Raw genomic sequence first — 23,806 nt, forward strand, 5'->3', positions numbered from 1 at the left:
ATTGGGATTAATCTGTATGTCTTATCAAATGTGACAAGTTAAACAGCCAAAGAAAGCCATTAAAAGATTTAACTGCTAGACTAATTATAGTTAATTTTAATAGATTTTTAATAAAAACATTTCCATTTTCCAAATCCACTGTACTGTAGCATGATTTAGGAAAGATCTGAATGTCTTAGTTGAGGTAAGGACCAGGCAAAACATGTCCCTAACAATAAAGGCAGGCAAACTGAGGAATGATTATTGTTTTGTGTGCTACAGATTTGATTTATAGACCTATTTATTAAGTAGAAAAGTTTGTGTTTCCCTTGGCTTAATCTATATCACAATCTTTGTGAAATGCATGAGGTGTTGGAAATACATCAAAATGAAATAGGGTGAGTATTGTAAGCTACTGGGACAGGGGCCGGTTTACATGGACTACCATTTACTAGCCCTAAGGAAAAGTGGGAACAGCTTAGGACTCACCACTCTTCTGGGTATTTTCAACAGCATTTCCTAGAACAAGGTTTATAACCTGAGGCATATTTTTCTTATTTGGATAAATAGCAAAAAGAAATGTATTTTATAGTGTTTACATAATTTATTTCATATATGAAAATACCTGGGTATGTGTGTGCATGTTCATGTCTGTCTGTCTGTCTGTATGTCTGTCTGTATGTATGTATGTATGTATGTAAAAGCAGTCTAATGTTAGCATCTACTTAAGAGTTAACAAGTTGTACCCACTCGTCTAGACATCATTACTATGGTGACCCAAGTTGTTTCTCTAGAGAAAACAGAGATATCAGTTGTTGAGGTTAAACTTCTTTAGCTGGCTGGAGAGATGGCTCAGTGGTTAAAAGCACTGACTGCTCTTCCAGAGGTCCTGAGTTCAATTCTCAGCAACCACATGGTGGCTCACAACCATCTGTAATAAGATCTGATGCCCTCTTCTGATGTGTCTGAAGACAGCTACAGTGTACTCACATAAATAAAATAAATAAATCTTTAAAAAAGAAAAAAAATAGCCAGGCAGTGGTAGTACACACCTTTAATCCCAGTGCCTGGGAGGCAGAGTCAGGTGGATTTCTGAGTTCAAGGCCAGCCTGGTCTACAGAGTGAGTTCCAGGACAGCCAGGGCTACACAGAGAAGCCCTGTCTCAAAAAAAACTTTTGCCAAACCAGCATGTTGAACAACTTTGATATATCTCATTCATTTTGTTGTACAGTGAAATCCTGAAACTTTTGCTCAGGTAAGCATATGATCTTAGATGTAGCAAATCTTTGGGCATGCTTTGGGTAAAACTTGTCAAGCATTTAGACTCCTTGGCAAGAATCCCCCCTCTATAATATGAGTAATGACTTCTACTTTATGGATTTGTATCTAAAGGTGAACATAATCTTTCCTGTATGAGAACCAAGTACTATTGGCCAGTATGGAAATCAAGAGTTCTACTAAGCATGTTTATGTTCTCTAGGAGCGGTGGCATGCACCGATATTGCCATTACTAAAAATGTTAAATGTGTAAGGAGCCAATGCTTGTATCCATCTTGGGCTACCCAGTAGAGAAATGGGGTGGCAAAAACAAAAGAAACCAATAAAAAACACAAAAAGAAAAACCAACCAACCAACCAAACAACCAAACAAACAAAGCAACAAAAAGGAATGTCTGCACTACAGCTTAGTTGTAACTAATCTGACTGTCAAATTGAAATTAGGAGTCGGCAGTATTCAAATATTACACCCAGTCAAATTGGAAATGAAGCTAAAGCATCTAGTTCTTTGTCCAGTGCACATTCTGAAGACATCGGACAAGGGGCAGCATACTTCTTAACAGGGATGTTAGACCGTATCTCTAAAATCCAGGTATAACTTAATAATAAATTATGATTTGTTGAAAACATAGTATCAGTTAACCATTGGGAGGCAGGAAGAGTGAATAATCAGGCATGAAGTAGCTTCAGGCATACAAAATCTCAAGTTATTTAACTTCAGCTTGATGGGTTTTCATGTGAAAACAGGGAACAGTCTCTGTTTTCCTGAGTTCTTAAGATACACATAACAGTAGGTATAGCATTTGTCCTGTAATCAAAATCAAGGATGGGTTATTAATATTTTTATCATTGTCTGGCTAAGATGCACACATTCTGTATACATATTCAGACTGATACTGATTAATTCTTGATTAATCACTGTTTCTCCACAGATATGGAAAGGAGCAGCACATACATCTGTCATGCTTTGTTTGTGGGAGGCAGCTGCTATTGGATCATTTTGAACATATTGCATACGCTGATTTCATAAATCTGGCCTGGACAGCCAGATGTGGAAAGACTCCTTTGGTTTCTCTGTGCATCTGGTATGGAGGACCACTTTCTTTAAAGTTTCCCAAATCTAATGGCCACTGTTTCTGAATAAATGGCTATAAAGCTACCAAAGGAGAGTGCATTAATGAAAGAATAGTCAAGTGCTTGACATATGCTTTGACTTACTTTTAATGAAAATTTCAAGTATGACAAAACAAGTTCAAGGTCACCTACCAACCTTCCCTCCATCTCCATGATACAGAAATCGCAGGAAGCATAAGGAAATAAAACATTCAATCCTTTAAGAGAGGGAGTTTAGGAGAGTTCCAATCACTAAAGGATGCGAGTAATGTTTACTTATTTTCTTGAAGACTTGATTTCTAATTACTTTCCCCCATAGAGATAGCAGAAGAGAATGTAAATGCAGTTTTTAAAGAGCAATATAAAACCAAGGTCTACATTTAAAAAAAAAATCACAACCGGGATTCTCACACACACTCAAAAAAGGGAATAGAATTTTCTCTTTTGCTAGAAATTAATATTTAATCAGTTTACAACAACAGTGTCCGTATGTTGTTATTTATGTATGACATTGTGATGGGTTTGAGCCATTCTATTTCATAAAGTGAATGGAAAAGACTTTCCAAGCTGGGCTAATGAGCTCTAGTCTGAAATATTTGAACAAGACCCTTGAACAACTAACCTTGGTGTAGTGAAATGGCATGAATACAGATTGCCATGGGCTTTGTGCCAAATTACATTTAGTGTATTTGGAAAATGGGAACTATTGCATTTTCCTTCTAATTCTATAATAAAAACCCACCAAGATCCCTTGCTAAGTTTTAGCAAGTTCTCAGCTTTAGGGTTGCAACCCCTTTGAGGATGGAATGACCCCTTCACAGGGGTCACCTAAGACTTTTGGAAAACAGAGATATTTACATTATTATCCATAACAGTAGCAAAATCACAGTTATGAAGTAGCAACACAATACTTTTAAGGTTGGGGGTCACCACATAGGAGCTACTGTATGAAAGGCTTGCAGCATCAGGAAGGTTGAGAGTCACTGCATTAAGGAGTTCATTCAGGATGGGAGGGAGACACATTGTGATGTAGTTTTGGTGGAAAAATGAAGAGAAGAAGCTGACCCAATGACTCTCTAACTTTGTCAAGGATATCTACAGACTAGATAAAACAACTAACGGTTATATGACTTGTTTAAAAACGTGAGTAAACACGCTTTTAATCAAGTCATATAACCGTTAGTTGTTTTCCAAAGGAGTTCTACCCAATGGAAATGTAATGTAATGCAATCACATATTAATATTCTAGAAGTCACATTAAAATATAAAATCAAAGGGTACATTTTCAAAGTATGTTAACATAAGATACCAAATCACCAGCAATTCAACATATGAATATTTAAAACAAGTATATAAATTATATGTCAAAATTAGTGGCAATGCTTCATGTTATTTTTGCCATCCTAAAAACCCTAAGATAACTGTAAGATTACATTTCATCTTCATTTGGGAAGCTCACAAATGTTCCAAGTGAGTGTCCAATAGCCACATGTGGCCAGTGCCTTACCTAATTTAAATGTCAGTGTATAGGATTGTGAGCCCTGAGATGTTGTGGGCAAACTATGCGTTTTTCTCTTTTCTTTTCCTTTAGCCCACATTGTCCTCAATGAACAACACTTGAAAATTTCAGGGTTTTAGCCCTTCTTTCATGGTCCACATTTTCCATCAATAAAGACAAAGTCAGTATCCTAAAAGAGTTTAATTAGAGAAACATGTTAAAATGTGATTTCAAATAAACTCCCTTTGTTTTGTTCGGTTTTGTTTTCTTCTGTTTTGTTTTGTTTCTACACACAATTACTCGGCATTATAAAGGGTATAAATTAATAACCTCAGTTCCATTTGGGGTAGTGTTCTTTCAATTTCTCCCCTATATAGTTGCCATTGATAAATTAATACTTCAATTTACACCAGTAAAGTCAAGAGAAGCATTTCCTTTGCTCTTGGGCCATGAACAGCAGATTTTTCTCCCATTCTCCTCTACTTTTTCTGCTCATGAATCTTAAAGCCCAAACTAAATGGATATGGAAGACTGTAGGTCTTTCTTAGAGACTGAAGGAAGAGGGATATAAGCAAGTCTAGAACCTTCTTTGGCAGACCAAAAGAAAATGTAGTAAGGACAGAAATAAGTAGACAGGATTTGCATTTTGTTGAATATTGCAAAGAAGAGAGCAGAGCCCCTATTTTAGAAGAATGTGAGTGGGAGCCACATTCATTCTTTTACTGATGCCGGTTTTTCCTCTGATTTTTAGTAAGAGCGCTTGAAGTACAAAATTTGTCAACCTGTAGGCTAACTGAATTTGGACTACAAATATGACTTTTGAGCATGTCCCTTTTTGTTTTACACACACACACACATACACACACACACACACACACACACACACACACACACACACACACAAAACAAACCCAAAACTCATATCTTTCAGGAAAACTAGTAAATAATTAATCTTTTACCTTTAAGTAAGGAAAAGAAGTTCATTACAACAGCTGGAAGCTCATGGTACAATCTCCCCCTCAAAAAGCTGGGGTTTATATCTTAAAGAAAACACTAGTCACCACAAAGAAGTCATAGTCTTACTGCCATGAAATCCCATGTCTTGATAACACTGCAATTTCTGAAAACAGCAAGTGGCAATTCAACATCAAGAAATGAATATTCATGAAGTTCTACTATATTATTTATGGAGGGAATGAATGTTTTACCAGTGCTGGTGATAGGCCAGAGTGATTCAGACTGTTTATCTAAATCTACTATGAAAGAGTATAAATGAATTCTCTCCACACTTTCATTATAAGCAGCTTTGAATGAAGATCTTTGTGTTGGGTAGGTTAAATGGGAGCTTCCACATGCAAGATTGATTCTTTCAAAACACACACACACACACACACACACACACATACAGGTGACAGGTAGTTGACATTCAACTTCTTTTGATTGGACAGACATTTTGTTATTTGTTGTTGTTTGAAATAAGTTCCTACTAGGTAGCCTTGGCTGGCCTAGAACTCACCATGTAGATGAAGCTGGCTTCAAACTTGTAGGAATCCACTGGCCTTTACCTCCCAGGTACTGGGATTAAAGATGCACACCACCACATCGAGCTTGGGCAGGCATTTTGAAACTCATTTCCACAGACAGAACCTCCAATCTGTCTCAAAACCAAGGTAAGCCAAAATGTATCTCAGTTCCCAGGTAGGGTATGCTGCATTTTCCAGCCTCTGCAAGATAGGGCCTTTCTAGTAACAGAAATCAAAGATCATGAACTTGGATCAATATGAGAATCACTATTGCCTTGGTTTCCTGGCCACACATTTGGAAGAGGTAGAAGGATACATTCTTCTGGAAACCTTCCTTTTTTATTTTATTCAAAAGTAGGTTTGGCATTAAGACAAAAGGCTTGTGAAAAGATTTAAGGCAGCAGCTTCGGTGAGTCATTCAAGCCGGCAGTCCTTGCCCATGAATTCTTTACTATCTGACTGTAGCTGCATTCAAAGAAGGAAGACTTTCTTTTAGCTATTTATCAGACAACTTGCAAATTGCCACATCAACAAATTTTGTAGGCGATTTCAGATTTTTCCCTTCCAGCTATTCATTTGCTGATGTGTCTCCTCTTCCCTTCTCATCTCTAATTTTCTGTCTCTGCATCAAAAGCAGCCAATGACATCTGAAAGTTAAACTATTCATTTGATAAAACGTCGTGAGGAGTTGGTAGGTAGCAGACTCATGTACAGACAGCTTCCTTTCTACTTGTTCTCAGAAGCAGCAAAGAGACTATGAATACTAGTTGTTTAATGTGTTTATTGTTGTTATTGATGATTGCCATGGAAACAGAGGTGGGAGCAAAACAGAAGCTGAGAGCATCAAGCATCAAGAAAAACTTCATGATATATTTGAATTCTTTTAGAGGCAAAGTACATCCCAAACTGGCAACCAAAAGAATAAAATCTGTCCTCCCTGCATTAAGTCTGGACATTGCTCAATGAAGTCAGGCAAGGATTGTTGGGCTATGTGAAAGTCAGTCTTTCACTTTGTATTTACTAGTTCACTGGAGCTCGGACCTGGAAAAGTTACTTGTAAACCTGAAGGCAGAAAGTGCAGAATATGTAATTCCAAGGCTGCAGTTTTATTACTCTACAGGACTGCAACGTTGTCATTTGGTTTTGTTTTGTTATTTTTGTCTCTTATTGAACTTTATTAAAAATCCTTCATTGAACAACCTTTTCCTTTAAACACTCTTCTCTCGGAGTATGTGCCTTCCTAACTTTTCTCATTTAACAATGAGTTGCATCAATGCTTTGACATAGACTTTTCATCTTGTTTGTATGATATTCTTGATTGTACTTTGAACATTAAACTTTCACAATGTAATATTATAACAATGAGTTTAGCAAGAAATCAGGGTGGAATTCTTTTTACATGCTTTCCCTAGGAGAATAGATTTATTTATTCAGCCAAAGTAAAATAGTAAGTTTCCGACAGCTTTCTGTCTGAGAGTCTTCAGTTATTAAGTACAGCTAACTGATTCTGTAACTCTCACTCTGGTGAGTAACAGAGTGGCTCTCCTCTGTTTGCTGAAGGACTCTCAGAGTTTATGTTTTTAACTAGAATACATTATCTGTGACAATTAAATGGTAGATCTTAGTTTATTTGCATAATTTGGTTCATCTTTAAACTTTACTTTGTTCTGCAAATACAGGTATCATCTTAAGTTGTGGGGTATGTGTGTGTGTGCATGAGAGAGAGAGAGAGAAAGAGAGAGAGAGAGAGAGAGAGAGAGAGAGAGAGAGAGAGAGAGAGAGAATTCTTTGTCCTACATCAATCACTTGAAAGAGAAATGTTAACATCTCCCTTTCTTTTGTTTTTTGTTTTTTGTTTTTGTATTTTTGAGTCAGGGTTTCTCTGTGTAGTCCTGACTGTCTTGGAACTCATTCTGTAGACCAGGCTGGCCTCGAACTCAGAAATTTGCTTGCCTCTGCCCCCCAAGTGCTGGGATTAAAGGCGTGCGCCACCACATGTCCCTTTCAAAGTTATCTAAGCCTCAAACGCTCCTTATCTTTCCCCTCCTTCCCATTCTGCAGTCGTGTGCTGTTTCCTTGTCTTCATTGTCAAGGTTTATGACATTTGGTTAATTTCCTTGTGTTAGTTTTATAGGTTGATTTTAAAGGTAGAAAAGAGAGTTTATTATGGTGATATAAATTGTTTATTGGAGAGCCAGGTAATATACTAGGAGGAAAATTATTATTATTTTTATTATTACTATTTGCCACAACTTCAGAATATCAAAATCATGAGTCAAATGGATTTATTTTTCCAAATAAGATACATATGTTGCCGAGATAATCAGAGTACATTTTATTTGGCTTTTATTTGTATTATGATTTTTTAATACAGATTTTGCTCTTCAGACATATTCATACTTGTCTATAGATTAGAGATAATGCACAGGTATACTAATACAGTACCCAGACTGAGAGACCTTTTCCAGTTTTCCCTAGAATATAAGATTCTTAGAGTTTGGGAACTCATTTTAGCCACATAGTTTCCAGACCTCCTGCTGAGATGTGGTTGGCTTAGCAGAAATGAAGGTGCTCCAAAGAAATATTTGTGTCTCTCAGTTGTATCTGACTGTTGATTCCAAAGAAATAGAAATTCCCCCTGGAACTTCCTGCTGCATGAAGGAAAAGGCACTAGCCCAAAGAGCAGCTTGTTTCTCAGAAAGAGATTTCACGGTCTAAGCAACTTGTCAATCCACCTGTATAGGGTGAGACTAAAGTCCAGACAATGATGGGTTTATGGTGGACAAGACCAGGCCTTGACTAGGTTAGATGTGTAAATCATTGGCCTCCTAGTTAAACTTCAGTCTTACTGCAGTACTTGGAGGATAGACAATGGAGACATTTCATTAGATCTCTTTGTCTTTCTAACATGACTACAGTGTATAAAACCTTTTTCTGCTTTCTCCTTTTAATTTGATTATTTTAATTGACTTATTAAGATGGGTAATTGGTCCTTGCTTGGGACACAGATGTGACCCCTGTGTTCTATAACATTATCTGAAACATCTTCTCAAATATTTAAGAAAGGTTTTTTCATGGGGAGAATGATTTTACAGTTCCTTTAAGAGTTGTTTGTTTCCAGGCGTGGTGGCAACACGCCTTTCATCCCAGCACTTGGGAGGCAGAGGCAGGTAGATTTCTGAGTTTGAGGCCAGCCTGGGCTACAGAATCTTGATGCAGCAATATGTCTTTATGTTGTCCTTACTTGGAGTATGACTTAAAATCAACTTCTTAAATCCAAGTTTTCCCTCAGAAAATTTGGACCTTGCTTTCCTATGATTGCTGTTGTGTTGCTGATGGAAAGGTGAGACCAGTTATGAGACCATGTCTGTACATGTGAGACATCCTCTCCTCATCTGAGAAAGCCTTTCAATGCCTTTCCCTAGAAGTTTTGAAACTAAACAGGGTACAAGAGGCACATTGATTTTTCATTTAAATGCTGTAGCTCTGGATGTATAATCTCAACATGAAGCTAAAGCTTCTTTAAGAGCCCCAGCTCTTGTCCCAATCTGTCTAGGACTATCAGAGGTCCCGAGAGGAAAAGGAAAGTTCTACTGCATGTAGCTGCTAACCTGCCTTTTTTTATTCTTACTAAAATATTTTCTTTTCTTTTTCCTGTATTTCAGGAAATTACAAATTCAATTTGTAAGCCTTCCATTAGAGAAACATTTCATTAATAATAGAGCCTATTATTCTCTCACACATCACCCTCTAAGGCTGTGTCTTAATGTTTTGGAATAAATTGTCTTTTTTACTATCATCAAGGACTGTGATAAGATGGACACTATTGAATTCTTCATAGTAGCTACTTTTAAAATTTTATTTCTTATTTTATATTTCAGTGTTTTGTTTGTAGGTATTTCTACATACCACTTACATGTCTGGTGCCTGTGAAGACCAGAAGAGGGTATCTGATTACCCTGATATTGGAGTTGGAGATTGTTATGAACTGGCAAGCCATGTAGTTGGGGGAGTCAAACCCAGGTCCTGTAAATGAGCAGCAAGTGCTCCTAACCACTGGGATATCTCTCCAGCACCCAGATTATCTATCTTTGTAGCAATCACATAATATTTATATGTAGGGTTTGTATGAATTATATAATCTCTGTGACTATTCTCTTACCCTGTTTGTTCAGCTAATTAGAAAACACCAACAGTAGGTAATTTATAACAGAGTAGACCACCATGCCAGCAACTTTGGTGTCTGGTGAAGGCTGTTCTCCTGCTTCCTAGAGGGTCCCTCATTGCTGCATCCTCTGGTGGGAACACATCCCGTGTCCTCTGAGATAAAAGAAGAGATCATCAGAGTGGTCCTTTTAAACTCTGAATCTTCTAATAAGTGGATCCATTCTATTGAGAACTGCTTGGTACTGTGGAAATAAGCATTGTTCAAAGCACACATTCCTTACTCAGCTGTACTGAGAAGTGTTCCAACAAGAATTGTGAGGAAATATTATTATACTAGATACATTTGTTTTTCTGGGATAAAACAATACAACCAAAAGTAATTTACAGTAGGAAAAGTTCATTTTGGTTTAGACTAATGACAGGGGACATATGACAGCAGTATGCCTCATCAGGAAGCTGAGAGATTACATCCAACTCAAAACACAAAACACAAATGCAAAACAACAACACAAAACAACAAAAAACAAACAAATAAGCAAAGGATGTACGAGAAGTGGGGCAAGACTATAAAACATCAACGTCTGCCCCAATGACTTAGTTCCTAATACAAGGCTCTATGTCTTCTTCTTCCACCTTCCCAAAGAGCACCAGCAATTAGGGACTGAGTGATTAAATGTGTGAGCCAATGGAGGAACCACTGCAAATAACATTCAAGCTGCACATGGCTAGCTGTCTTTTCCTTTCTCTTCTCAACAATGGAGAAGTGAAATTTCTATCATGATAAGACATAGGAACACAAACTCCTTCCTTAAAAACTCCAACTTGTAATAAGGACACATGCTCCACTATTTTCATAGCAGCCTTATTTATAATAGCCAGAAGCGGGAAAGAACCCAGATGTCCTTCAACAGAAGAATGGATACAGAAAAGGTTGTACATTTCAGCTATTAAAAACAATGAACTTATGAAATTCTTAGGCAAATGGATGGATCTGGAGGATATCATCCTGAGTGAGGTAACCCAATGTCAAAAGAACACACATGATATGCACTCACTGATAAGTGGATATTAGCCCAGAAACTCAGAATACCCAAGATACAATTTGCAAAACACATGAAACTCAAGAAGAAGGAAGACTAAAGTGTGGATATTTTGATCCTTCTTAGAAGGGGGAGAATAATCCCCATGGAAGGAGTTACAGAGACAAAGTTCAGAGCAGCGAGCAGCGACTGAAGGAATGACCATCCAGAGACTGCCCCACCTGGGGATCCATTCCATAAACAACCACCAAACCCAGAAACTATTGAAGATACCAACAAGATTTTGCTGGCAGGAGTCTAACATAGCTGTCTCCTAAGAGGCTCTGCCAGTGCCTGGCAAATATAGAAGTTGATGTGCACAGTTATCCATTAGATAGAGCACAGGGTTCCCAATGAAGGAGCTACAGAAAGTACCCAAGAAGCTAAAAGGGTTTGCAGCCCTATAGGAGGACCAACAATATGAACTAACTGGTACCTCCAGAGCTCCCTGGGACTAGACCACCAATCAAAGAAAACACATGGTAGGACTAGTGTCTCTAGTTACATATGTAGCAGAGAATGGCCTAGTTGGCCATCAATGGGAGAAGAGGTCCTTGGTCCTATGAAGGTTCTATGCCCCAGTATAGGAGAATGCCAGGGCCAGGAAGTAGGAGTGCGTAGATTGGGGAGCAGGGAGAGGGGAGGGGGATAGGGGATTTTCGAAGAGGGAACTAGGAAAGGGGATAACATTTGAAATGCAAATGAAGAAAATATCTAATTAAAAAATAAATTAAAAACCCCACAAGAAATAGACTAACTCTTAAAAGACTAGAGAATTGTAGATTTAAAGGCATTAAAAATGTCAGAGTCAAGAGAGCCAAGCCTTTCTTAGATGACAAAGGACAGAGGCCACTCCTATACTTGGCTCAGCATCTGCAAGTGGATATCTGGAGATCAGAGGTACAAGCCCACCAGGGAGGTGTCTGGCATTCATTTGTGATAAAAAGCTGACTGATCAGCATGATTATAACAAATCATCCTCAACAGAAGTGTTGTAAGTCAAGTTTGAAGTCTTCCTGAAATCATGTATTGTGGAGCAATTTCCTCCAAGTTTTAACTAGTTTTAATGTTCCATCCTAGAAGGAGGCTCAAGAAATTCTCCAAGCAGGCTCATTAAAGCTCAGGAAGTTCTAGAAGGGGGCTCCAGTCAGGAACAAAAAACTCATAAGTCTCAGGAAGTCCCAGAGACTTAGCAGATTCACAGACCCTTCTCTGAAGTTAAACAAATTACCTGTCCAGCTGCCTGTAATCTATGTGGAATCCTCAAGATTTCCAGTTTAGTGAGTCCTCACACATGCTAGGTGAACTTTCAATGATCAAACTATCTTTGAGTCATTTATATTCTTATGTGTAACCTTTCACCCATACTCCTATAAGGAACCATAAAAACACTGGCTCATCTATGTTGGACTTTGGTGATATTATTACTTTGGTCTGTCATCAGTTCTCTGTTTGAAATGAATATATGTTTGTTCACATCTTCCCAGAAATAAACAAGTATTGGTTAACATAATTAATAAGATACACTTTTACTGAGTTGAAATTTTCAGTCTGTATTTCCTTAGGCACAAAACAACTCTTTGTAGAATTGCACTGGAAACTTAAGATGGCTGTTTCAAGGAGAGAGAGAGATTTAACTTGTAAATAAGATCTAAATCTGTGCAAGATTCTGAATGTGCACGAGCACACATTTTGTTAAGTTTCAAAGGCCTGGAGTAAAATTCAGCAGGAGTAAACAGACAGGCAGCAAAGCAGAGGCTCAAGGGGAAAACTACAAATCTTTCCTCCACTAACTGTCAAAAGGACACGACTCCTCCTAGCATGGTAGCTGCTTACATTATCCAAAAAATGAATAAATAAATAGGAAAAAAAGCAAAGGCAAAAATGGTTCTGCCCACTGAGAAACAGGATTAGAGAATATTTACACAGGTTCTGAACAGATTTCAGGGCCTCCTGAACACACCCAGAGATAGTTTGGTCTGCCAGGTCCCTGTTCTTTAAGATTTTATTTTTGTGTTTGATTGTGTGTGTGCATGTTTGTACATAAATACAGGTGTGCTTGTAGCAGAAGACAGGTGACAGATACTGTGGAGCTAGAGTTACAGGTAGTTGAGAGCCACATGATATAGGTTCTGAGAACCAAACTTGGGTTCTCTAGATGGTCAATAAATAATCTTAATTGCTGATCATTACTCTACACTCCATGTAAAGTTCTTTAGCGTCATCTGTTTAGAATTTCATATGACATGTTTGAATTGGCTTTTATATGGTTATTATATGTACTCAGAGTATGTTCATATATCATCATTAAGTACCAATTCACTTGAAATAAAAGGAAAGTAACAGACACATCCAGTTGTTTGATATTGCAACATGATGCCATTTACAAATTATACACACAAAAGCTACATAATCAACTTACAAAAAAAATCACACACACACACACTTACACACACACACACATCTAATAATATTTTAAGTTATAATTGTGCTGGGCCATAGTTAGAGCTATATCATCTGCTACATCTACCTAGTAGTCCTTGGATGCGACAAGCCTCAGGGCATCCTCAGTTTTATCTGATTTAAAAAATTATTTTATAGACAAGGAAACTACAGAACCCAAAAAAGTATACATGTCATATAGATATGATATGATATGATATGATATGATATGATATGATATGATATACCTCAGCACAACTACTGGCTCCTAGTAGGTATTCTGTATATGTCACCTAGACACAGAGGCAGGCACATAGCTACAGAAAGTAGCATTTGGGGTTTCCATCCTGGTTCTTTTGTTTTATTCATTCTCTCATATTTGATGCTAAGCTATTTATTAAATAATAGGGTGAAACTTCAATGCATGATAAAGTTCAGGAGAGACTCAGTGAAACCCATAGAAACCATGAGTGGAAGGTAACCACAGAACTTGGTAAATTAGCCCCAGTTCTGCTGTGGGGAACAGAAACTGTAAAAACCACCAGTTCTACATGGTGGGGAAACAGACAGCTGTCCAAGTGATATGCATGAAGGCAGAGACATATGCCAAACTAGGATGGATAACCCCAACATGAGCCATCATAAAATGGGAGTGTGTATGCTCACATACACACACACACACACACACAGAGAGAGAGAGAGAGAGAGAGAGAGAGAGAGAGAGAGAGAGAGAGAGGTAGAGAGAGAGAGAGAAAGAGAGGGAGGGAGAGAGAGAGAGAGAGAGAGAGAGAGAGAGAGAGAGAGAGAGAGAGAGAGAGAGAAAGAGAGAGCTCTCTTCTGAGTCAACCATAGTCTCTCTCCAAATGATGACTGGCAGAAACAATAATAAAACCTATCCCCAAAGTCAGCTTTTCCTTTTGCCTTTGATACTCTTGGAGGTACATGGAGCCTTTGTACCAAGGGAGCAGGTTGGGAATAGACTAATTAATTTGTCAATATCGTGCTCCGTTAGCTTGCACACATTTGCAGTTTTTCTGGCTTTTAAATTATACCCTGGGAATCAAAACTTTGAAAAGCCCAGCTAAAATAATGAAGGATTCCGAAGTCACATGAAAAACGGTTATGACAGCAAGGCAAACGATGGAGGTTTACAAAGGAGCTGAGCTCTTCAACATCCTGAGACAATTAACCTTGCTGGTATGTGTTAAACATGCTAAACAGTTCCAGGCTCCCTTGGGTCCCTCTGGATAGATAAAGTGTAACATTCACATTTAATGACAGGATTTTTTTCCCCCTCAAGATCATTTCCTATGTATTAATTAAATGCCCCTGTCTTTTCTTTGCCAAATGTGTCGACTCCATTCAGAGCTTCCAAATTCTTACAATGAAATTGATACCATAATGTTTTGTAATCAGCTGAAATGGAATGAATGGCACACCTATAAACAGAGATCCAGAGGGGCCCCATACTTACATCAAGGAATCATGGTGTTCTTTTCTCTAGGAGTGTTACTGCTTACTCTATGTGGAGGAAGATGGGTGGCTTGGGATGAAGCCAGTGCAGCCTCACTCCAAGGCTCTCCATATACCGGCCCTCATTCTGCTACAGTTCCTGGAAACAGTATTTGTACAATGGCCTAGATCATAAAAGATTGTCCTGAGAGCCATGTTGTCTCAAGCAATGAGCCTCAAGGGCAGGAGTGATATTTACCACCAACATTTTACTTTCCCTAGGCTACTAATATAATACATAATTAATTCATTTAATGGCCACTATTCCTAACTGGGGACTAGGGAAGGCTCTTCTAGAGGATCACTTGTGTACATCTCACATGGAATGAAGACAGCTAGTCCATGATGAAATCATATGAAATGACCTTACAATTTAGTGTGTGGAAAAGCAGTGTGGACATGGGACTTGTTACATTACTTTTCTTTTTTAACTTTTTATTCCTTATTTTATTTATGTACATTTCAAATGTTGTCCCCTTCCCTGGTTTCCCCTCTGCAAACCCCCTATCCCATCCTCCCTCCCCTGTCTCTCTGAGAGTGATGCCCCATTTCTACCTCACCACCCTAGCATCCCCCTATGTTGGGGCATCAAGTCTACACAGGCCCATTGGCCTCCACTCCAATTGATGCCAGCTAAGGCAATCCTCTGCTACATATGCAGCTGGAGCCATGGTTCTCCCCATGTGTACTCTTAGGTTGATGGTTCAGTCCCTGGGAGCTCTGGGGTGTCTGGTAAGTTGATATTCTTCTTCTTATGGCGTTGCATCCACTTCAGCTCCTTAATTCCTTCCGCTAACTCTTCTATTGGTGTCTCCGTGTTCAGCCCAATGGTTGACTGCAAACATCCGAATCTGTAATGGTTAGGCACTGGTAGAGCCTCGCAGGGGACAGCTATACCAGGCTCCTGACAGCAAGCATTTCTTGGCATCAACAATAGTATATGGATTTGGTGTCTGCAGGTGAGATGGATCCCTAGGTGGGGCAGTCTCTGGATGGCCTTTCCTTCAGTTTTTGTTCCACTTTGACCTGCATTTCCTTTAGACAGGAACATTACTTTTGTAGGAGTCACTTTGTGTATAAGTAAAACAGGGGTGGCAACACCTATCTCAAAGGGCAGTTTCTCATTCCCTCCTTTGCAGAGGGATACAAGTTACAGAGTGTCATTCTGCAGCCCAGAATGGCTTCAGAATTTATATGTGTTCCAAGCTGAGATGACATTGAAGCTACAAACTTATGGAACCCATTTTAGAAAATACTGATTCTGGAGAATTCAATGGCCTGTCTAATGTTCAAACACAGATTATGATTTGCCTTTTATTATTTTGCTCCTAGAGCCTCTCTTTTATACTTCCTGTCTTCACAAGAAGGTAAGTTTGAGAATCTTTCCAGTGTGCCAAACCATGGGATCCTGGGAGCACTGCTAAATGGATGGTGCCCACACCATCTCAGGTTATCCTACCACCCTGGAAAAGCCATTTTGGTTTAGGGTATGTACACACACACACACACACATATACACACACACACCTGTGTGCATATATATGTGTATATGTATGTGTGTATACATGTATATATGTGTATGTGTGATCAACTTAATAGATCCCCACAATATTCATTTATCACTAAGCAGAAATTTCCTCACATCTTTGTGAACAAAGAGAGTTTATTTTCCCTTTACCATTGTTATCTAAACAGAGAATATTTTTATATCCAAGATCTCTAAAACTTTGCTGAATTTATGTTTTAAGTGACTGGCAAATGGAGCATAGACATTCTGAATTAAAGATCAACACACACTCAAAATAAGGAGCTCAGTCAAAATCCCAACCCCATGTATAGACTTCTCTGGGACTTTTAGAGAAGCAATAATGAATGTTTTAGCTTTCCTTTCTGTTAGACCACTTGTGAGCAAAGACACCTGCAACCACAGACACACATCTATTGCACAGCATATTTCTGCTCATGTAAGGACTCCAAAATGGAAGACTGTGTTTACACATGAGTCCTTTTCGATCATTAAATTATTAATTTGGTCTTTATAGTCATGTTAATGAGAAATGAGTTCCTAATTTATATTTAATGTTGAATTGTTTTAAACACACCCTGTGATAGAAAAGAAAAAGAACTATACATTCTTATGAACAAAGAAGATGCTGCTGAGAATGAAGGCATGATTTCTTACTTCACACAGTCCTTCATCTCTCAGAGGTATTTTGTTTTTTAGAAGTATATGAGTCATGTGACTATCAGAGTCCTAACATATCTTTGCCGACATTTGGAAATAGCAGATAGTAAGTATATATGCTTCACCATCAACAAAGCATTCACTCACAAACTGAAAGGAAGCACCACAATTACTCCAGCAGGGAGAAACACAGGTGACAGCATGGCTGTGCTTATCCCTAACTTGCTCTTTACCAGGCCAATACCTCCATCTCTCCTGAGTGCCTGGCCTAAGGGAGTTTTATGGTGCCACAGAGGGAGCCCAACCCTACAACTAGGCAACTTGCCTTCCTAGTTCCCATAAACCATATCACAGGAAAGAGTTGCTGTTTTGTTTTGATTTGTTTTCCCTGATTCTTTTGAGAGAGAGAGAGAGAGAGAGAGAGAGAGAGAGAAAGAGAGAGAGAGAGAGAGAGAGAGAGAGAGAGAATCTCAAAAAATAGGGAATAAGGTATCAGTAGACTTTTCTGAGACACCTTACAGTATCCCCTGATTATGCCATAGGCACAAGTTAAACCATTATCCCCAGAGACAAATGTGACCCCACTCTTCTGTACAAATGAATCTATAAACTGCAATTTTAATAAGGCTGAACAGATTCTGGCCTTTGAATTCAAAAGCCTCAGGAAACTTTCTATTTTTCTCCTCTCTGGCTTCCTGGAACAGAAATCCTATCCCTCATGGTTGTCATGAAATTTACAGACATTTTTGCAAATATCAGAAGGTCATAGCTGATTTACCATACTTAAAAATTATGTTCCAGTTATTCTTTCTTTCTCTGTTCTTCCTTGGCACCCTCCATATGTACAAACATAAGGATTTGTATACACAGAGTGATATATACACACTGACAAGCAATTAGATACATCCCAAAACACTTATATTGTAAATAAGTTTACATAAAAGCCTATAAACATACATTCTCCACTGATTACCCTTTAATTACTATAATTATGGTATTTATGGTTTTAAAAACTATGGGAGTCTTTTTATTCAATGCCCCAATATATCCTGTAAATGCTGGCTCTTTCCAAGGAATTTAAGAAAGAGAACTTTATCAGCAGCTTCCCATAGACATGGAAATAAACAGTAATAAATAGTAATAACATTATTTATGACACAGAAAATATATTTACTTATGTCTTGTAGGGCATAGACATCTACAACAATTTCACTTTTCTATTTCACACCTGCCCACTTCTCTGTCCACTTTGTCATACTGCCTTGTGCCTATGTGATTCACGTTGGAACAATGCAGCTCCCACCCAGTTTCCCTCATAGTACCTTGGTCTACCCAACACATTACATAAAGATAAAGCTATTCCTTAAAAGGGAAAAGGACACACAGAAAAGCAAAGGCAGTAGGGGATAAATCAATAAAATCAATCTTTAAAATGTACCATATTTGCCTTAAAAATTAAGAAGTTAAAAGTGCACATCCATACCTTTTATTCTTACTCTTCTTGAATCTTAGACACAAATGTCAGAGCAACATTGGGATGAAATAATGTTCTCAGGCCCCCACCACAGCAACAGTCTCCTTAATTTCCACACAGAATCCAGTGTAGCTGTTTCCAAGTTCCAAGGATAGAGGGCTCTTCTATGTCTACAAAATGACAAAAGAAATATTTGCATATTCAAAACAGAGATCAGCGAGGAAATACCAAATCAATGACCACTTCCTCTAGAAACAAAATTAGGTCTCTTAAACGACAATGAAGAATTGAGCATTGAGTGATTTAAAAAATATCTCAAACCTGAGCATGCATACATACCACACAATTAGCACCATCAACAGCACCATTACTATAACCATTGTCGCCTCCACAAGCACCATGACTAGCTTTGCCATCATAACTACTCCCACCAGCACAACTACAAGCAGGACAAGGGCCAGCACCAACAGTTGTCACTGATGTCACCCCTACCACCAAGTAATTATAGTATTACACTTGCAAAGATCTTTCTAGTCCACAACAATATTCATTTGCCCATCTGTTTTAAATGGAAATCATGTAGTAGAGAGAAGTTATTTTCCCATGATGACGTTGCTTTGGTATGAATATCTCTTTAGTAAAGAGTATGTGCTTATCTCTGTTCTATGACCAAGTGACACCAAAGGATAGAGGAATATAACTCCATCTCTATACATTCTACTCATTTGCACATAAGATAGCACAAGCATCTGTTAGCGCTGGCCACTCCATCATGGGTACCTCCAGGAAATCATTGTAACTTCCTTGTTTCTAATGTAAGGACACCTTGCTACCCAGTTCTGAGCTTCTTTTCTATATACTCTTGAACTTCCAGTTCTTTGACTTGAGTTGTCACATTCTCAAATTTGAGATTTGTCTTCAGCCCTAGATAGGCTTCTCAAGTTCAAATTCACATTTCTCCAAGTCTTTAAATGGTCCAAGATCATCAGGAATGAGGCAGCAGTTAGCCCTTCCCTGTCAGCCTACTCTGTCCCTCATAATTGCTTCATGCTGACCTGCAGTCCACCAGCCTACCTCTAAATACTTCTGAACCTTTTCAACTTAACGCTGGTATTGCTTTTAACTAGGTGCAGTCTTTTTAAATTCAAGAATTTTCATCTTTGCTTGATGCCTACCTCTCCTGTGTGGCTCTTATAAACACCTATATAAAATCATAAACCTTACCATATCTCTCATTCATCTTTCTGTTTAAACTCAGGGAAGTCTTTCTGATATATTAAACATTTTCTCATTTACTACTTTGTTTTCCATACTAAAACATAGGTCCTATATGTATAAGGATCACTGTTCCTTGTATTATAAATACATATACTCCACCCTAGCATGTATATACTACAGCATAGCTAGTGCACATGTGTGGAGCAAACTCTTTGAGTAAGTGAATTAAGTCTTTCCAAGGACCATTCAATGAGTATCTGGGCATAACTGAACACAAAGCATACCATCGCCATTAATCCTGAAAATGATATGACAACGAGAAAGTGAATGACTTTCAGTGTTAGCTTAAAAAATGGCTGTAAGTGACCTGGCATGTGGCACAAATATTTATTACACATATCTAGCGATATGATATAAATGAAAATTCTAAGTACCTACTTCTTAGAAATGAAAGATTATATGTTGCAAATACCTAGATGCCCCTGCTCCTGCTGTGAACACCACTTTGCCCTTTTTATTTTCTCTGCCTTTTCTCCCATGCCATCATTTTTATCATTTTCTGTAATCTCAGTCTATACTTTCTTGAGGGAGAAAGTATGAGACAGAATGAATTCAGGGTTATGTGAACAAAAAAAGGGAGGAGATGTGCTTAGGGTTGGAAAGTATAGGACCAGAGTTGAAAAAAACTTTGGATCTGAAGTTGTTTTCTCATTAGTTTGTTTTATGTGTTTAGTATGGTGCCTTCTCCTTGGGACTCTTTTCTCACTGGGCTAAACCACAGGTCATCAACCATTTTAAACTACAAAAATAAAATGGTTTCCATCCTGCTTTACTAATAGGATTTTGTTGTTGTCTATGATTAGATAAGAAATTGAGTACAGTGCTTTAACAAAATAGCTATGAATGTAGCCTGACACATTGGTAAATTACATCATATTCCAGTGTCAAAAGGCTAGATACCTCAGACAGACTTTTAGAGGATTATAGGTATTATAGCATCATCTGCTACCATGAAATTCTTTATTGTCTGTAAATATCAAGACATTCAGATTTTTCTAAGATATCTTTTTCTATAAATGTATCCATTAAGATGTTTATGGTGAAGAGGTGGCCACAGGCATATATCATTCTCTAATGTGATGATAGATTCTTCAACTGATTTTTTCTTTTGCCCATTGTAATCATATACTCTATGCGTGATCTCATGACCTCATGTGCCATCATTTCATTTCCCTCCATTGTCTAGATCTTTTACATCTCCTGTGGAATGGAACTACTTCTGGCTTACAATTACTCTAGGTAACTTTGTCTGCACCATCAACAGATGTGTGATGTTACCCTGCCTGCCCTCATATTGGGGCAGCTGAAGAACTACATAATAGGAGTCAACTTTCCTAGTTTACTTCATTCCTTCTTGCTGATACCATGTAATTTAGGGGTTCTTGGACATGGTTTTTGTAGAATGCTCATAATCAACTTGTCACAGCTTCAATTATTCCTGCATTTCCAAAGTCAAGGGACACAACTTCTAAAAGCAAACAATGCTGTACTTCAGAATGATGATACACAGGCTGCCTTGAGGAGCCCCGTCTCAATTCCATCTAAATGCATCTTTGTTACCTTGTACCCAACTTCTGTTAGGGATAGTCTATGGTAGGGTGGAAAAAAATATAAAAATATAACATTGAAAAAAATCTCCTTTACTATCTTAATTACAACTGACCTAAGCAATAGTTAAGGTTCTTCAGAGGAAAAATAAATGGAAATCCATCCTAGATCAGGTAAGGACATGGTCAGAGGTGCATTAACTCAACACATGTTCACTGGGAACGTACTGTTTGGTGTGCATGTTATTAAGGGCTGGGAACCACCATGGGCTCACTGTGACTTTGTGAAGCCTTCACTCCTAATACTATTCTTCAGACTTTGAAATCTCCTAATTTCTGCCCAGATGTGCAAAGTGTGACCAATTGTACCTTCCACAGATTCTCAGTTGTCTTATGTGGTAATGAAGGATGTATGGACTTAAATATCTCAAATCTCATTTGACAAACATATTAAATACTTGAAGAGAGGCAATTCTATATTCCCTTTCCCTTTTGTGGATGTCTTTGCTTGTTTCTTTTTCTTCTCTACCTCTTTTCCTTGTTCTTCTTCTCCCATCAGTCTCTATGTCCTGTCTCCTTAACCTTTGAAGATAGATTCTAAGTTGTTCAGGCTAGCTTTGAATTTACTCTGTAGCCCACAAATATGTTGAACTTGTGAACTTCCTGCCTCTGTCTCCAAATAACTAAATTATAGGATAAGAGGGCTATGTAACCAGACCATGCTAATTATTGATTTCCTTAGAAACATGTTTATTTCATGAGCTTGCTCACCAGACATAATCTATTACACACTTCTGAGTTTTTGTTATGAAACACTCTACTAAGATACCCCAAAGTACAGTAAAAAGTTCCAGTCTGTTTCAGAAATCAGCATCGCTGAAATCCATGGAAAAGCATTAATTTTGTCCCATGAAAAATAAACTACAAAGCACATACTGGGGGTATTGATAAGATTATTAATGTCAAGAGAAAAAAAAAAGCCTTTCAATTGCTAGTGTTTCCCAGGGTAGAAACCTACTCATAGAGGAAAGTGGCATTGCCCCTTGGGCAGCCTCACATGCCCCAGAGAACATGCCACTCCTCAAGAGGCATCAATTAGTGGGTGCTCTGAGAGCCATGTGAACCATACCTCTTTAATGTCTGGGTTGCCTTAAAAATCATCCCCTGTGAAGATAACACATGTATAAGCACCAAGCTACAGATCCAAATGCACCCAGACCCACTTGCCAAAGCGTCAAGTGTCCAGAGAAGTAAGGTCAGGTAAAGTGGTCCACAGAGGTGTTAGGAGCTCAGACTGTATAATGATCAAGAGTATAGAATGGAAATGAATTAGGGTAAATGGTAAAATACAAATGTCAATTTACAGATTTTAGTTTGAAACAGTGCTAATGGGACTACTGCTCTAAATACTCATCTTCCCAAAATTATGGTCTCAGGTGTGCCCTATGGGTATACAAGATTGTCTCTCTCATACCCACCTCTATGTTGCCAGTATTTGTATATGTTTGACAGAATTACTACCATCTACATAGATGAACCCTTGAGTTTGGGAACTTAAATGGTTCTTAATATAATCAAATAAATAAGCCATGAAAGTGTCAGGATTCAAATTCAGAAATGGCCCCAAATAATTATTCACCAAGTACTCTTAGAATCAGGAGACTGCCTCCACCATTTCATTTCTCATTAACTCTAGGTCTGACACTCCAAAATGTCACAACTCCAATGAAAAGAAACAGTGCTCAGAAACACAACTGAAAGCTGACCTGCTTGATCCTTATGGATAGGAGAAAAGGCATCCAGGAAAGACAGGGTATATTTTTTTTTCCAGAGTTCTAGATGTGTCTCAGAATTGGTGCCACCCCAAGTAGCAATGACAACAAACCCTGCACCATATCTCTATGGGTAGTATGACTACATCTATAGCTATATTGATTATATCTTGCACCAGATGCGATTACTGAAACAATGCTGGGCTTAACAGACAGAAAACATTCTAGGAATCTAATTGCTCAGCTATACAGCTGGAGTGGTAATTTGGGGAGTGTGGAATATGAAAGACCTTGCTTCCTAGTTAGATATGTATTGGACAACTAGGACATAGCAAAACAACATAGTTGATGTACTTTAAGCATTAAAAGCAAGAGTGACTCTAGGGTGCTTGATATCTTGCCAATATAGTAAGACCTTATTTCTTACCTGGTTAGCCTTTTAAATTAGGTGGTGAAATTAAAAGGACTCTGGAAGAAAAGTTACTGAATGTTATAGTGAGATTCCAGGAAATTTCCTGGTACCTGAGCTAAATAGGCACTGGTCTATACAGTCTTTTTTGATGATGAAATATGTTTATCACATCTATTTTATAAAGTGGATCCGATACTGATAATCTTTGGTCAATAATCACAATAGCCTGGAAGAACAGCTCTTAAAACTAAGCATGCAAAGAAATATCCACCCAGCACCATTATCACATAAACTATGCTCATTGTTGTTGTGGTTTTAATAGGAATGCCCTCCATAGACTCATGTGTTTGAATGTTTGTCCCATAAGGAGTGGCACTATTAGGGGGCGTGGCTTTGTTAGAGAAATTGTGTCACTAGAGGGCTGTGCTGTGAGGTCTCAGAAATTTAAGTTTTCTCTCCCTGCTACCTGTGGATCAAGCTGTAGAACTCTAAACTCCTTCTCTAGCACATGTCTGACTACATGTTCCCTTGCTTTCTGCTATGACAA

The 23,806-nt window shown here is 38.2% G+C and overlaps 1 protein-coding gene across 2 annotated transcripts in view; it reads right to left on the reverse strand.

Moving 5' to 3' along the window:
- Positions 1 to 23,806, reverse strand: part of Sgcd (sarcoglycan, delta (dystrophin-associated glycoprotein)) — a 1,018,375-nt gene that overhangs the window by 589,469 nt on the left and 405,100 nt on the right. For both annotated transcript variants that reach the window (XM_006533307.4, XM_006533306.4), the window contains one exon: positions 18,260 to 18,420. The gene's annotated coding sequence lies outside the window, so the exon portion shown is untranslated. The remainder of the gene's footprint in view (positions 1 to 18,259; positions 18,421 to 23,806) is intronic.

This window comes from Mus musculus, chromosome 11, assembly GCF_000001635.26.
Source record: "Mus musculus strain C57BL/6J chromosome 11, GRCm38.p6 C57BL/6J".
NCBI classification, from domain to species: domain Eukaryota; kingdom Metazoa; phylum Chordata; class Mammalia; order Rodentia; family Muridae; genus Mus; species Mus musculus.